The sequence below is a fragment of the Mastigoproctus giganteus genome, chromosome 12 (assembly GCF_048544385.1).
Source record: "Mastigoproctus giganteus isolate SK-2022 chromosome 12, ASM4854438v1, whole genome shotgun sequence".
Lineage (NCBI taxonomy): Eukaryota > Metazoa > Arthropoda > Arachnida > Uropygi > Thelyphonidae > Mastigoproctus > Mastigoproctus giganteus.
Window position 1 is genome coordinate 81080607 of NC_143586.1, and position 15673 is coordinate 81096279.

Below are 15673 nucleotides of genomic sequence, written 5' to 3' on the forward strand. Positions count from 1 at the left end.
GCTACTTCTGGGAGTTCCAAATACTGATTGAGCTGACATTTAAATCTCACTTTTGAGGCAAGTTGGCCGAATTTCAGCAAAGTCTGGTCACTCCGTGACAACCAAACATTGGAGGCAACCACCCAGGTGTGAATCAATGTAGTATTAGTAGTAGCAAACGATGCAAGAAACAGCATCACCAAAAAAATGAAAGTTTCCCATATCACCTGTCCATCCCATTCCAGTAGTTTGTCTAGTTCTTCCTTCAATTTATTCAAATTACCCACTGCAACACAACAAATAGAAATTTCTTCCAACAATCAACTACCCACTGACTCAAGGCAAGCTTCTGAACATCTGTATTAGTTACCATAACACAGCCCATGCATTTTCATGTTCCATGAGGATCTCCAGCAAACCTTGAAATACCTGACACCTTGTTCTCCAAGCTGCTGCATGTTCCAATATAAGCAATGCAAGGATCACTTATGCCTCTGCCTGTAGCTGTTGTTAATCTATTGGTCTCTGTGTCCAATTCACCTGACATTGCCCAATTCTTTTAAAAACAGCTTCTTCTGTTAAGGATTCAAAGTGTAGTATTCACATCATGTGGAGAAATGGCTGACCCTCTTGTGTCACCAGGAATTATTATCTTGGCGACACCTTTCTTTTCTCTTTTCTCCCCCCCCATCCTGTTAATGGGAGGAATGAAAAGTGGGGGGAGTGTGATGGTAAATGGGTTTGTGAATATGCCTTAACTTCCCCCAACTTATTTTGTCTTACTTTAACTAACCTTAATCGCTGAACTTAATATCAACTTGTTCTGCATAGGCCATGACTATGGGAAACATGCAGATTCGTCATTTGCCAAACTTTGCCTCTAGACACAGGTTTGTCAAATATTTGGTTATCCTTTGACCCTTGAGAGTTAACTTTAAATGTTTTGTTAGTGGAAATCCCAAGAATGAAGAACATTATATTATACATTATACTCCTGTATAATGTATAATCTTTCTATACATTAAAATAATTTTCCTCCTAGTGATGTTTATTCAGCCATTGGGAAAAGAGGGATGCGGGTTACATGGTAATGTGTAACAAATACTAAATACTTAACAGAAGCTTGTTTTACTGTGGTAAAACAAGCTTCTGTTAAGTTTTACTGTGGTAAAACAAGCTTCTGTTTTAGAGTGATCGTGCTAGATGAACCTTGTGCTCACGCATTGTTTGTCTAGCATGACCACAGAGTACCATTCTTGATTTCCATATGTAACATATTTCTGTATTCATAGCTCCCGAACAGACACACACACACACAGTGTTGAAACGTTTTGTAAGTATTTTATTTTCTCAAAAGAAGCAGGCGCAGTGAGCAGGGGGCGAATCCCCCTAGTATACATTATAGAGTATAATGAACATTGAGTAAAATGTCAAGCTCAATGGCAACTTCACATTTACCATGGGATCCAGACAAAGTCACAGAGCATTCAAGCAACATATAAGTAAGCATATCATGACATGCATAATGTGACATGTACACATATATTTGTGTACTGGTGACATACACCAGCACATAAATATATGTGTACACCAGCATTGATCCATTCAGCTATAAAATCCAGCCATTGTTAAGCATGGGTATCAAAACTTGTTAATGCATACTTGATGCTTATCGCCCTCAAGATGCCCAGGAATGATCTGAGTGGGGGCAAGTGCTCATAAGCTTAATTGCTTTTCCTGGAACTTATATAATGAGTGAAATGTCTCAAGTAAATAGCCTAATGACTGAAATTGCTTGCCTTGTACCTGTGAAGACTGGAAAACTTCCTCATAAAAATCACCCCTTTGCAAGCCTTTATACATCAATGTAGCAGTGTGTGCGTGCGCACACACACACACACACACACACACACACACACACACACACACACACACACACACACACACACACACACACACACACACACACAGGGCTGGCCTTACAGTTTGGAGGCCCTAGGCAAAAGTTATTTTTGGACCCTAGACAAAATATTTTTCAAAGAGATCTATGAGTTGTAACATTTTTTATATTTTCACTTATTGTATAAAATAAATAATATAGTTAGGATTGAATTTATTAAAAATTTATTGAAAAGTTTTATAAAAAACAATTCTATAATGTAAATGTCAATATAATTAATTTTAAATAGACAGCTTTCTTGCTTTTTTGTTTGCAAATTCTGCTATTATTTCACTATAGTCTAAAGATTGACAAATTTCACTTTCAATTGAAATGACTGAATCTTTCTTGGGTCATTGTAGACCTCAGAACTGATTTTATTAATTTTAACTTAGAAAAACTACGCTCACCAGAAGTTACTGTCATAGGAATGGTCAATAGAATTCGTAGAGCGATAGAGGTATTTGGCAATACCTCATTCAATCTATTGTTATGTATGTATTTCAGTACCTCTAAAGGTGATAATTGTGAAGTTAAAACATTTGATGTCCTAAGCTCAGTAAGAAGATTTTGGCCATCCAAGTCACTCTCAGCTCCGTTTTCTGGATCAGATAGAAACAATTGCAAATGATTACAAAACTTTAGCAGTTCTTCGTCGCTTAAAACTTTTAAACTATGAATATCAAATAAAAATCCAAATGATTCTTTAAATTTTTCCAGCTCTTGAAATCGTTCAGTAATTGACATTATTGCTTGATCTAACAGTACATTAAAGAATTCTACCTGAAACCGTTTTTTAGGATCACAGATTATTTCATCTTCTGCCTCAAAAGAGAATTGCTTTTTGATACGTCTACATCGGACTGACTTGGCAGAAGGAAAAACAGCTTCTTCAGGAGACATTTCTAATTCATTAGCTAATTGTTTGGCTCTTCTCTTTGAAGTTTGAAACCCATTTTCCTTATAACATATTAAAAATTTCTTTGTCCTTTCCAAAAGTACCAACACTGTCTCTAATTGCACGTGCTCCCCTTGAAAAACTTTGCTCACAAGATTCACCTGAGTTAGAATATCATACCAAATGATATTCTAAATGCATAGCATCATGAGAAATTTAAAACTTTTAAGTTCTCTTTCCAGGGAAAGAGCTTCTGTTTGCCATTTGAAATTGACGGTTGTTTCTGAAACATCAATTAGTGCATCATAAATGTCACCTATTGGAATCTAAGAGCTTTGACACTTTCAACCCTGCATTCCTATCTTGTTTCCGATAGTTCCTTGTTGTTGTTATTTGGTTTTTTAGGAACATTAGCAACTAAGGCCATATTGCTCCAGGGATATGCAGTGGTCATTCCCTGACCTTTCCGCATCCTCTGTATTTGGTGGTCACGGGCTGGAACCCGGGTCTAATCAAGAAGCGTGTGCTACGCACTGCTGCTCCTGCTCACCTGGCTACGGAGGCACCTTGTTCCTTGATTGTAAGATGTTTTACATGTACGTTTAAAAGATTCCATCTTTGTGTAGATGCGGAAAATAATACGTAGATTTGTTGTACAACACCAAATAATGACTTCGCAGAATTTGATGACCCAGCCATGTCACATAAATTCAAATTCAAATTGTGGCATCCACAAGAAACATAAAATGCCCTCCGATTGATTTTTCTTACTCTTGCTTGTACCCCTTTGTTACAACCTTTCATATTAGAACCATTATCATAAGCTTGACCGCGACAATCGGAAATTGGTAAACCTAGTTTTTTCAACTTTTCCAAGAAAACTTCTGTTAAGACAGATCCCGTTGTCTCATTAACAGGTAAAAATCCTACAAACTGTTCAATGATTTCTAGAGATTTCCCAATTATTTTAACGAAACATATTACTACAGTCATCTGCTCTTGATGGCTAACATCTGGAGTGCAGTCTAAAATCACGGAGTAATATTTTGATTTATTTATACTAGCTGTTATTTTTTCTAAGACATTCTTGCTAATTAGATGAATAAATTCATTTTGCATTCTTTTACCTAAGTAATGATCACGAATTTCAGAATTGTTGATTCTCCGAATGTGTTCACCTAAAACAGGATCAAACTTCGCAACTGATTCCACCAGTCCCAAAAAATTCCCGTTGTTACGAGCATGCAGCTTTTCCTCACTACCACGGATAGCCATGTTTTTCTGTGCTAGAAACTGTACGATAGCTAAAATACGTTCTAGTACGCCACACCAATGTAATTTTTCTTTTGCAATCAATTTCTGCAATTCCTTATCAAGTGTTTGATTTTTGTTTAAACGATTTTCAAACTCAATCCATTTCCTTTGTGACTCTATGTGTTTCGTTGAAAATTCATGTTCTCTTATCAGGTTCTTCCAGTCTTTAAATCCAATACTTGAAAATTTGTTTTTTGAATCAGAAAACAACTTACAACAGAAACAATGAACACAGTCAAGATTTTTAGAATAAACCAGCCAACGACGGTCGATTAATTCACCATTTAAAAGTTTCTGAGTGTAGCATGACACAGAAAAGTGTCTATTATTCTCATCCAGAGGAAAATCAAAGTTAATAACCCTGTTTGGACCTTTATCAATCACAAAGACTAGCTGACTATTATTCAGAGGTACTGGCCACATACCAATATCACTTCAGTCAAGTGCACATGATTCTGATTTTTCAAACTGAGTTTCTGTTAAGGATGTAGATGAAACTAATGTCATTACTTGTGGTTTTGTAAGTGGAGTTGTTTTCAAGCGTTCTTCAAATCGTGAAGCTTCAATGGTGTTTTTTTCGGATCCAATATCTTCTGTTGTTGCAGGCAAATACTTCAAAATAGTGAAATCAATGCTTCCTGCAACATTTTTCTCTTTCGTTTCTGTGCACCTGATTCAAACTTTCTTCCTCCAATGTAAGACATTTAAGGGTGTGTTAAATCAAATCAATTAAAGGAATCCTGCAAAGAAAGCATGTTTAATCTAATAAAATTAAAATTAAAATATACTCTTGTTAAAATTTATATAATGAAAACATTTCATGAAATACAAATGTTTACTTGCAAGAAGTCTTGTTTATAATTATTTTATCCCCATTTTTTATTAAATATTATTAAAATATTTCTTTACTTTTCCTTGCTAATAAACTTAATTCATTTCAAAATCCAGTAAAATTGTTTTAAAACAGGATATTATACGAATATGTTGAATTCCTAACCTTTTTCCTAGCTTGTCATTCCTAGATGATTGTATCATCTCGAATTACCAACAGAACCACATTTACCGTAAGACACAAGCTGGGGTCCTCACTCTCAACGGGGCCTCGCTTTAAACCGCTCAATAACATCTTTACGAAAAACAGTCTAGTTACCAGTAGCATAACTATCATTGTGCAGGGGGGGGGGGTGCAATGTACCCGGGCCCATGAAAGGGTAGTTACGCCACTCCTAATTACAGTTTCGGTTAAGATACTCATTCATAGATATTTAATGAATTAATTTACTACAAATTTTTATATAAATGTCAACTTTTACTTTCAATAAATTCAAAAATACCTATAATTTTTTTAACCGAAATAAATGTCTGAACCAACTGTTTTACATCGTACTGTTTTGAACTGACCTTTTGGGTCCTCATACTGATGTCACGCTTAAGGCCTCCAAAAGTATAAATGCGGCCCTGATTACCAAAGTACAAAAATTAAAATTTTGTAACATAAAAATTAGATTCACTTACCAAATACTGCTAATAGGGTGGCGTAGAAAGCGGTCTTTTTAGAAAATTTGCCTAGAAGAGAAATTTATCGATGACGAAGAACTCTTAAAACTGTTACTTTTGTCTGGAGAAAATCTCTTACAATAAATACAAAATGTTTAGGTAAAAGCTCGAAATTCAGTTATTTCAAAAGAATTTGAATTTCTTTATGTCTTCTTAAACCAGTTATCCAAAGACTGATGTATACAAAAAAAAAGAAATAGAACTGTCGATGTTACCACAAAGAACAGTAAAATGAGACTGATCATCTGAAACAACCTCCTTTTTCAAAAAGGGTTTGGGAAATATTCTTAGAAATGTATTTCTGAGAAACTCTTACACAAGCCTTTTGATACATTGTTTCACACATCCAAAAAGTGTGAAACAATGTATCTGTGACATGTGGAAACTATTAAACGGACCTATCTTCTTACCTTTCATGCGACGAAAAGGGAAAGATTCTAAAGAGCCCTTAAAGCAACCCGAGATCCTCTTTCTCTATACCTATGGTCACAATTTTTGTAAATTTGGAAAGGAGGCAGTAAAACAAACGAGGGAATGTGAGAGAAAAGAAATGTTAGGATTTTTGTGAAAAGAAAGTGTGGCAGAGTTAACAGTAATTCCATTCATCCGCACACTGTTATTACTCGGTCATCGTTATTTAACCCAAGAACTTGCATTTGCCTTGATTGGAGGCCCTAGGCAGCTAGGCCGGGCCTACACACACACGCACACACACACACTTGTGCAGATTAAGGCCGGGCCCACACACACACACACACACACACACACACACACACACACACACACACACACACACACACAGTCACTTGTGCAGATTACTAGAATCCAGAATATTACAGTTTGCATAGCAAGAAAAACAACAATACTGGACAAGAATCTAATTCCACAATCAGTTCAAGCAATGTACCATTACTTCTTTCTGTGTTCCGTATCAAAAAAAAAAAGAAAAAAGAAAAGAAAAACTCCCTTTCTCTCTCTCTCTCTCTTATTAACAAAGTTTCACTCCGTATGTTTTCACAAGCAACACATGCTGGCATGTAACTTGAAGCAGAGAGAGCTTTGCTAGCTGTAATACATCATTATAATAGAAGAAGGAATCTTTATTGTGATATTAATAATAATACAATTATAACAATTATACAATTATACAATTAATAATAACATTGCAATATTGCCCTTCACAGCCAACAGGCCAGGGGTTAATACTGATAATACAATATAATAATAAATAGAGAACATTGATACATCAAACATATTTGGATGCATAAAAGGAAGTACAGCTCAGGAGTCAAAGAATAATACACTTGTATACATCACAATTTAAAAGAAGATATATATAGTAATATAAAACAGACAATGATCTTTGCACTGAACATATACTGAATACCGAAAAGCTAGTAAGCCATCTTCATATCAGATGGCTTGCGGAATTAAGACAAACTTTGAGAAGAAGGATCACAGACATGGAAATACAATTCTAGGATGCGGCATCTGTATTCCCTGTCACAAGCAAACTTATTAAGGTCAGCATCCAATGACTGGGCACATGACAGCAGCTAAAAAGGTAGAAACCAATCAGATAGATGGAGACAACTGAGATGTGGGCACAGAGTTGGAGTCCACTCTGAAGGAAGGCTGAGCGACTCTCCAAGAGCACAAGTCCTAGAATGATAATGATGGTGCCGAAATCTCGCCAATGATCATATTGGCAGTTATGGTAAGACGTTTTACCATAATCAGTGTGTGAATTTGTATCAAACTGTCCATTTCAGTTGTCCTTAGCTGTGGAGGAAGTTTGTTTTTTTATGGCCCATTTTAAAAGCCAAAACTTGGAAGAAAGAAGTGACCTAATTTTGCTAGAGGCAGCAGATGCCCATACCTCTGCAGCATATAAAAGCAGAGGGCATACTGTGGTTTTTATATATTTTGTAGTAGTTGTGACTTCATTAATATAATGTAGATGCTGTTTGGCAATTCATCGGAGTCGAGCTGCCAGGGTGAACAGCTTTTCTATGTGATTACTGAAGCAGAGCTTAGGATCAAAATCAACCCCGAGATCAGTATTCTTATTGACAATGGGAATAGGAGAGTTACACAGTGTTGGCTGAATGTAAGAAGGTATTTTATTTATGGAGAATATCATAAATTCAGACTTCTGAGTTTACTTTTAATCTGAACTGGTTGAGATAGTTTTCAAATTCCATGAGTGTATTATTAATTGATACTGTTATCAGAAGAAGATCATCATGCGGAGAATCGGTGTAAGGAGCTTCATATCATCTGCATAACATAAAGTATCATGCCTGGACTCATCAAGTGGGGAGATAAGTGCTGTAAACAAGAGCCCAGATAAGACACTAACCCCTGTGGCATGCTGGCAAGATAAATTGCTTGTGTATATGTGCCCATGGACAGTAAGCCAGATTATTCTATTTTAAAGGAGTGATAAAGAACTGTAGAGTGTTGCCCTTGATGTGATAATGGTCTGAAAGTAGCTTCAGCATTGCAGGGATGTTTATATAGTCAAAAGTTGCTTCAAGGTCTACGTAGGTGACTGCCAGCTCTGCTTGAGATTCAAACACGGCGAGAGAGAGAGAGGATGGAGCTGGAGGTAACTAAGAGGTTAGTCACAGTGGATCCATTAAGAAGGAAGTAATGGATTTGAGGAGACTGATGTGGAAGAAGTTGTTTAGTTAGATTGGGAAGAAGTACCTTCTCAAGGAGTTTTAGAAGACTTGAGGCATTGGAGATTGGCTGGCAATGCTTAAGAAGAGTAGGAGATTGAATTTTGGGTATAGGCTTCGCAAGGTTGGGCCCCAAGTGCCAAGCGATAGTTTCCAAGCAATTTATAGTGCGATTTTCTAGTGTTTTTCTAGGATGAGTACTAGCTTTTTTTCATGAACCCTCCTCCACTTGCAACGTTACTGTTGACCGCTCGCAACGTTACTGCCTCCCTCGCCAGCAACGTCACTGCTTCACCTGCTAGCAACGTTACTGCTTTCTTTTTTTTCTGATCGCTTGGTCACTGATTGGCATTGCTCGGGGCTGGTAACCTGGGAGAAGGAAGCCCTCTCCCAGTGCTAAAAGGAGCAACAATGGATTGCGACAAATATCCACCATTAGAGCCAACAGGCTCTCAACATACTGACACCTGTAGAAGGGAGCATGATCTTAGTCTCCCGAAAAGAATGAGAACAGAGTCTAGCAAATCAGAACCAATCAGAACAGTCTAGCGAATCATATCAAGAATCAAGAAGGCGTCAAGGTAACTATGCAAAAATGCAGCTATGCTACTGCTACCCAAAACTGTCAAGCTGTTGCAACCCAAACAGAGGTGTCAAACCCACCTAACACATCCACTGCAGAATGGGCACAATCTGCACTACTGTCAGATCAGCCCACTAACAAACCTGTTTCAATCGACGAAATAAACAGTATCCCACTCTCAGTTCCATCTAAAATTACATCAATCAATAAAGTACAAAGGAAACCACAAAGGCAACGTGCCACTGAATTGCAACAACCAAATTCAAGCAGCATGGAGAGCGAAGCTGTAAATGCACAAGAAGAAACAGTCCAGAAGATGACATGGGGACTGGATGTTCACTTACTGGAACCAGTAATGTAGAAAGGAGTACAGAATATGGATGCCCTTTTTTTCCAAGAAAGGATAAGACTAAATATGATCATCAAAAGCAAACTGCTCCCTCTTACAAGAAACAGACAGAACCATTTTCCCTCTCTAAAACCAAATAATGAAGTACATTGTACAATGGAATTGCAAAGGTTTACGCAGTCATATTGCTGATATATACGATTTGATCTCACAATGTAATCCTGTAGCCATTTGCTTGCAAGAGACTTACTTAAATCCACAGGTAACTTATTCAATTAAACATTATACAGTCTATAGAAAAAGATAGATTTTCTTCAAGCCATGCACATGGAAAAGTTGCAATTCTAGTGGATTGTAAATTTCCAGCAAGAAACATTCCACTTCAGACCCACTTAGAAGCTGTTGCAGTTCATGTAGCAATGGGACAAACAATAACTCTAGTCTCATCATTCCTTCCACCTAACAATATTTACATGTTGAGAGAATTAGAAGATCTTGCAAAACAAATACCATCTCCTATTTGTCTTCTTGGTGACTTAAATGCACATCATCTGCTATGGGGATCTGCTCACATGGATAATAGAAGGCACTTGCTAAAAAAGCTCATAAACCAACTGAACCTAACATTGCTGAACACTGGTCTTAACACCTACGCTCATGGGATCTATGTCAGCAATTGACTTATCTATTTGTTCCCCTGAGTTACTCCCTATTATAGATTGGATGGCTTTAAATGATCTGCACAACAGTTATCTTTTCCCAATTATATGCAGAATTCAAACAATGTAGACACCTTGCCCTGATCATCGGGTATTATGGAAATTTTCCAAAGCAGATTGGGAAAGTATTCTGTCTCCATATCCTTTGATAGCCAATTGATACGACTAGGGTCCATTGATGAAGTCACTGAGCACATTATTAAACAAATACTAGCAGCAGCTTCCAAAGCAGTACCACGGTCTTCAGCTTTCAAACACAGAAACCTTAAACACTGATGGAATGACACTTGTACCATAGCGAAAAAGTTAAAAAATAAAGCCTGGAATCTGTTCCGTAAGTTTCCAACCACCGACAACCTAATTCAGTTTAAAAGGCTTAAGGCAAAAGCACAACAAATTAGACACATCACCAACCGCTGATGGTCTGGTATGTCTTTCTGCTGAGTGCACGACCAGACCCTGCTAACCTGCTCAGTCGGAGTGACTGCAGATCTATCAATTAATTGTCTTGAGTGGATTTGAGTGTGGGAGCCAGGCTTTATAAGGCTGGGAGGTTTGACTGGATGAGTAGTTTTTGTCCGTTTAAGTATTATTGGTGACTGAGATGTCAGCTTGCCAAAGGTCAGAGAGCAGATGGATGATATGCTTATTTTGGTTCCACAATGAGGAGACCTCATCCTTGAGATGCTCAATTTGGGACCTTAGGAGGATCAAGAATTTACCTTGGTAAATTAGGAGGATCAAGAAATCTGCACCATCTGGCTGTAGAGGAGGGGTCGACACTGTAGTTTCGGCATTAATTCTTGGAGAATCACCTTCAACTTGAAAAGTACCTGTTGTGACTAGTGACTGGTTTAAGGTGGAGAATATGTTAGCATTCGAGGCACAATTTTGATCATTAATTTCTGATGGGAAATTAGGCTGATTAGTGCTGCATATAACGTGTTTGGCAGTGCCATTAGGTGATGTTCCATTGGCCACTGTTTCATTACATGCAATGGTCATGAGTGAAAGTTCAGGCATGCCTACCCATACTTAGTGATCCACAGTTTAAAATGTTCTATAGAAATAAACCCAGAGCAGTTCAGCCTACTGATATCAGATTGCAGGCACTATCAGAAAGTTGAATGTGCACCTCAAAAAAGTCCTCCAAGATCCAAACACTTCAGCTCCCCCATGATCCTGGATTAAACCATCTTGTGACAATTACTTCCTAAACTGGGGAAAGCATTCCCTTGCAAATATCAACGTGCGACAACTTCATGCTGCTCACACACAAAATTATCTGCATTTCACAAATATATATATGGATGGATCAAAGTCTGATGGTGGGTAAGTGCTGCAGCAGTTTTCCCTTTAAACACTATCTCTGTATCTCTGCCTACTGAATGCAGCAGTTATATAGCTGGGTTATTCACCATCAAGCTTGCCCTAGAAAATATACTCCATCTCTCCAACAAAATAAGTATAATATATACGGACTCACAGAGTACAGTAGTAGCTTTACAAAACATCAACTCACCAACCAATCCTTTAATAAAAACCATAAGAAGTAAGATGATATATATTCAGGAACCCTAGCAAGTAGTCATCTTCTGCTGGATCCCAGGCCACACTGGGATACCATGAAATGAATGCGCAGACTGTGCTGCAAAACATCCATCCAACCCATCATCTTCATGTTTTTGCATTCCATGTGTTGATTACAGATCTAATATACAAAGGATAATCACTGTGGCAGTGATCACAGTGTGCTGAAGTGGGATTTACTCAAAGAGGTAACTACCATCAGAGGCAAAGGGAAGGGTTTTTGCTTTCGTAAAGGCGACTATGATGGTCTGAGACAGTATTTAAATTCTATACAGTGGGACCAACTGATGATGTTACCAACAGCAAATTCACAATGGGAAGCATTCAAGGAACTAATCTTGGAAGCTACCAGGCTTTACATACCAACCAAGAAATATTGTTCAAGGTTCAGGCCTAAATGGTTGTCAGATGACCTAATGAGACATATGGCAGAGAAGAAAAATGCATGGGATACATACAAATTAATGGGTGACATGGAAGCCTATGATAGATATAAGTTGGTCTGTAACCAAGTCACAAAGGAGATAAGGCAGATTATGAGAAATCCTTGGCAAAGGATGCAAAGAAAAACAGAAAAGAGTTCTTTACCTATTTAAACTCAAGAAGGAAAGGGATGAATCAGATTGGTCCACTGGATGTTGATGGTTCAACAGTTGAGGATCCTGCTCAGGTGGCTAACAATCTAAACGAGTATTTTGCATCTACATTCACACATGAGGAGTTATTCAGGAAGGGGAATGTCGTAGGTGAAGTAAACATTGGCAGTGAGCTAGATTATTTTCTAATAACTGAGAGGAAAGTGGAGGAGAAATTGCTGATGATAAACATAAAAAAGGCACCAGGGGTGGATGGGATCTATCCAGTTATATTAAAGGAGGCAGCAAAGGAAGTAAGCAAACCCCTAGCCATAATTATGAGAGCTTCTTTGGACTCAGGGGAGGTACCCATGGACTGGAGATGTGCAAATGTAACCCCAATTCACAAAGGAGGATCAAAGGCTGACACAAGTAATTATAGACCTGTTAGTTTAACTTCGGTTCCAGGAAAATTAATGGAGGCACTGGTTAAAGAAGCACTGCAGGATCATCTGGACAAGAATTCAGTTATAGCTCAGACACAGCATGGTTTTGTTAAGGGCAGGTCTTGTCTGACCAATTTGATTGGATACTATGATGCAGTCACAAAAGAACTGGATGTAGGGAATAACTTTGATATTATATACTTGGATCTTGAAAGGCTTTTGATACTGTTGCACATGGAAGACTGCTGCACAAATTGGAGCAGTGTGGCATTGGAGGCAAATTGCTGCTATGGATAAAGGGGTGGTTGAGTGGCAGAAGACAGAGAGTGGTAATCAATGGACACTGCTCAACGTGGACTAATGTTATTAGTGGAGTTCCTCAGGGTTCAGTGTTGGGTCCATTGTTGTTTTCTGTATTTATAAATGATATTGATGATGGTGTATCAGGCTTAATGTCCAAGTTTGCAGACGATACCAAGGTTGGCAGGGTTGTTAAGGACACTACTGATACTATGCTGCTGCAACAGGATCTGGAAAGGTTGAGCAGATGGGCTGAGAGGTGGCAAATGAAGTTTAACATTGACAAATGTAAAGTACTACATATGGAAAACAGTAACCCCAGATCAACGTATCAACTCTGTGGTACTACGCTGACAGTGGTAGAGAATGAAAAGGACCTGGGGGTAATTGTGCAGGCAGATATGAAGTTCTCTGAGCAGTGCAGACGAGCTGCAAGAGTAGCTCATGGTGTCTTGTCAATGATATACAGGAATTTTTCTAGCAGGGATAAGGATGTGATTATTCCCTTGTATAAGGCATTGGTCAGGCCACACTTTGAGTACTGTATACAGTACTCAAGGTGTGGCCTGACCAGTCTGGAGGCCTCATTTCAAGAAGGATGTAGAGCTGCTCGAACGAGTACAGAGAAGGGCAACAAGATTAGTGAATGGAACAAAGGGTTGCTCTTACGAAGAAAGGCTTAAGTTTTGCAAATTACAGAGCCTGGAGACTAGGCATCGGCAAGGTGATCTGATAGAGGTGTATAAGGCTTTGAATGGCTTGAGCATGCTCAATGCCGATGGGATTCTTCCTCTTGCTCAGAATAATCACCTGAGAGGGCATAAATTCAAATTGAGGAAGGACGGATGTCGGATAGATGTGCGGAAATTTGCCTTTAGCCAGCGGGCAGTTGGTTTGTGGAATAGACTCCCATCGCTTGTTGTTGAAGTGGATAGCCTAAATAAATTTAAGGCTCAGCTGGACAGGTATTTCGAACGAACGGAGGGGTGAAATGGGAGTAGTGGTTTTTTTTGTTTTTTTTTGGCTGATGCTGAATAAGCTTGCTTTCTTGCATCATATGCCTCTACTAATGCTAATGCTAATAAGTAAGGAACAATGGACACATCTATGACAAGCTCAAACGGATGATAAGCAGTTTCAAATAAAACCAGAACCACAGTTATGAACCTCTAGTTTCTGTGTCAACAGAAAGGAAGAAGTAATCTTAGCCAGAGCATGAATCGGTCATAGTCAGTTGACTCATCTATTTCTCCCCACAGGAAATGATTCTCCACTGTGTACACACTGCAGTTGTTTGCTCACAGTGAAGCACATTCTTATTGAATGCACCCTATACAAACATGCTCGGCAGCTCTCATTCAGCTTTCATCCAAATCTAAAAGAACCTTTGAAGCTCTCTCATATCATGGGCAATGATGGTAATCCCATAGAATTATTCATCCTTCTTAAATGAATAAAATTATATGATCGTTTCTGACTGTTTCCATAAGTCACCATTGGTAACTTTCATATCACTGATAGGTGCAATATGGCCTAAGCAGCCCTTGCACCAAAAATAACAACAACAGCATAACCCCACTTTGCATACTAGAGGCCTGAAGTGGTGAAAACCATTTAGTCTCTATAGCAAAGTACTGGCATCTCTCCCAACCCTTCTCTCATGTCTGCTTATCTTCGAAATGTTTACTTATCGAAATGTCTACTCTCGTGTATACTTATTTGCGAAAAGATTTAAACCTCTCAAACAGTTCCTAGTTCATTTCACAAATATATGTGGTCTTAGTTCTGATCTCAGTGATGTCCATTTCTACTTAGTCTGCCAAACCCTATGTACTTTTTCTGGCAGAATGTCAGTTATTGGTTGATTCAACCACTGCTCATCTCAGTTGCCCAAATTATTTGCTTTATGATTCCTTTTGCCTCAAAGGCGAAAGGAATCATACAGCAAATAATTGCAAAATACAGCAAAGTATTCCTTACATTTCTAGAGTACAGCTGTAAAACAGTTTTTGCAGGCACTAAATATTCCACCAGACCAAATCTATTAATATCTCTCCAGGGGCATCCAGATCAGCTAATATATACTCACACTGCCTCTACTCTGCCAACTGATGACTGGAGGGAGTCCAAGTAATGTATAGGCAGAAGGCATGGTGAGGGCCTTGTTATATCAAAGGCACTAGGTGTATTTTACTGTGTGGGTATGCCATATCCAAAAATTTCATCAGCCCATACACACTCCCCACTGTTACCATCACCACCATAACGTTTTACCTAATCTGTGCCAATCCATCATGAATAAGCAGACTAATAGAACAAATTTACCTCTGAAAAGATCCAAACCTCCCAAAAACTTTCTAATTCATTTTAATATAAATATACATAGTCTCAGTTTCAATCTTGATGATGAGTATTTCCACCTGTGATCTGCCAAGCACAACTGACTTTTTTGTCTGAAGCTCAATTAATAATTACCTTAACCACCACGTATCTCAGTTGCCCTATTATGAATATGGCCGCTTTATATCTATTCTAAGAGTCTTCCTAATTTGGAATCCCATCCTTTTGGTCTCTGCTGGCTTAAAATTTCTTCACCTAATTCTGTAAAATTTGTCTGTTGCTGCTCTCATATTCTTAATCTAAGTTGGAAGACCAGCTCTGTGAATCACCAAAGACTTTTTGACTTACTCCCTTTGAAACTCAACTTTCTCCACCCTAACAGTAAAGTAATTTGGTGATT

General features: G+C 38.3%; 1 protein-coding gene across 2 annotated transcripts in view; it reads left to right on the forward strand.

Annotated features, from left to right (window-relative positions):
• Vps13B (vacuolar protein sorting 13B) overlaps positions 1 to 15673 on the forward strand; it is a 965007-nt gene that overhangs the window by 665096 nt on the left and 284238 nt on the right. The gene's annotated exons all lie outside the window — the stretch shown is intronic.